This window comes from Sciurus carolinensis, chromosome 3, assembly GCF_902686445.1.
Source record: "Sciurus carolinensis chromosome 3, mSciCar1.2, whole genome shotgun sequence".
Lineage (NCBI taxonomy): Eukaryota > Metazoa > Chordata > Mammalia > Rodentia > Sciuridae > Sciurus > Sciurus carolinensis.
Genome location: NC_062215.1, coordinates 174,324,836 through 174,326,783, shown reverse-complemented (window position 1 = coordinate 174,326,783; position 1,948 = coordinate 174,324,836).

Genomic DNA, 1,948 nt, shown 5'->3' with positions numbered 1-1,948 from the left:
ATAGAAAACTTGAACATTAAATACTTCAGACATTAGGATTGTAGAAGTTTGGGGGGAAATTATGAACTTTTCAATGTTGATTTATTTGAATTTTTTGACAATTAAGCTGCTTATTTTAATAACTCTGGGCAGCCTTCATTCACATGCCTCCACTGGTAAAACACACAAAAATAGCATCTTTCATTTAAGTTGCAGCCCTGGTCTTTATGAGTGGAAGAAAAGTGTAACTGAGGAAAGGGTGCAAATTTACAGCAGGTGAAAGTCACCAATTCTAATAGGATCGTCTAAAATTGGAACTGTATCATTGTCATGGTTTAGATATGAGGTGTCCCCTGAATCTTACGTGTGAGAAAATGCGGGGATGTTCAGAGGTAAAATAATTAGATCATGAGGGTTGTGACTTAATCAGTGGATTAGTGCATTTGATAGATTGAACATCTGAGTGAATTCCTGGGAGGTAACTGTGGGCAGGTAAGGCATGGCTGAAGGAAGTAGGTCACTGGAGACATATTCTTGGGAAAGTATTTTCCCCCCAAGCTCCTACATTCTCTCTCTCTTTCTCTCTCTCTCTCTCTCTCTCTCTCTCCCTCTCCCTCTCTCCTTCCTCTCTGCCATGAGCTGAGTAGCTTTCCTCTGCCATGCCCTTCTGCCATGATGTTCTTCTTGCCTCACCTGAAGCCCAAAGCAAAGGAGTCAGCCCACCATGGACTGAACCTCTGAAACCACAAGCCAAAGTAATTGTTTCCTCTTCTAAGCTGTTCTTTTCAAGTGTTTTAGTTTCAGAGACAAAAAGCAGACTAACATAATCAATAGTAAATATGTGAACCAGTATTCAATGACATCACTATTTTTCTTTTCAGATAAACATTTTTATCTTTTAGAAAAGGTTACTGGGAAACTATTGCAGGACTATCTACTGGATTCTGAGAAATAACGTATAATATCTCAATATAATATTTTTCCATAAATGAAAACACTTTCAAATATACATGACAAAATTCTTATATGAAAGAGTTTTTGTAAATTCTAAATATGTATTCACTTGTGCCTAGAAATGTGTAAAAAAAGCTATAATTTTACAACATACTTACATACATCTCTTTCATATATAAAGATCTGAAAGGATACACATCAAACTGATGACAATGGTTACTTCCCATCTAAGGGGTTGGGTTAGCTTATGGGGATGCTCGAGGAAAGCTGACTTTTTGTATTAATCAGGTCTGTTTGTACTTTTATGACTGAATTAAGATATTGAATTTATAAATTTGAAGTCAATTTTAAAATTTAAAAGAGAGAATGGGAAAAATACATTAATCTTGGGGTAAAAATATCTATGTCTTGTGATTTTTCAGGGATGTGTCGTCACTGTGTGATGGGAATGGCTGTATTAGATAAGATGACTTCCACAGTATAAAACAGAGAGCTTCCGTGCAGGCTGAATTCAGAAGCCACAGACAACCTGTTTCTCGCGTAACGGGACAGTGTCCTCAGGGCTCAAGGGCTGGTTACTCTGGACACCCGGAGGTCATCCAGGTACAAGATCTCTCTACATCATTGCCTGCTTGCTGGCTATCTGCCCCATCTGGTTGTTTTCACAAGATAATGGAGACAGTTCCTGGCATCATATCTAGACAATACCACACCCAGAGAAAGAAAGGGGCCCCTCTTCCTGTGAGTTTCTAAGGCTGAGGTGTCTTTCCGGAACTGCCAGAACCAATGTTCCCTTTAGCATCTGACCAGAATTGTCACACGCCCTTTCTCAGCCAAGCATGGCAGGAGGAGGGGAACTGCCACGTTTGGCTTAGAACAACCAAAGCTGAGAGAGAAACATGTCAGAATAGGGCAAAGCAATGAGCCTTCCCCAGAACTATCTGCTCATGGACACATTCCTAAGTGAGAAAACTCAATATTGTCAAAATCTCAAATCACCCTAAATGGATCTATA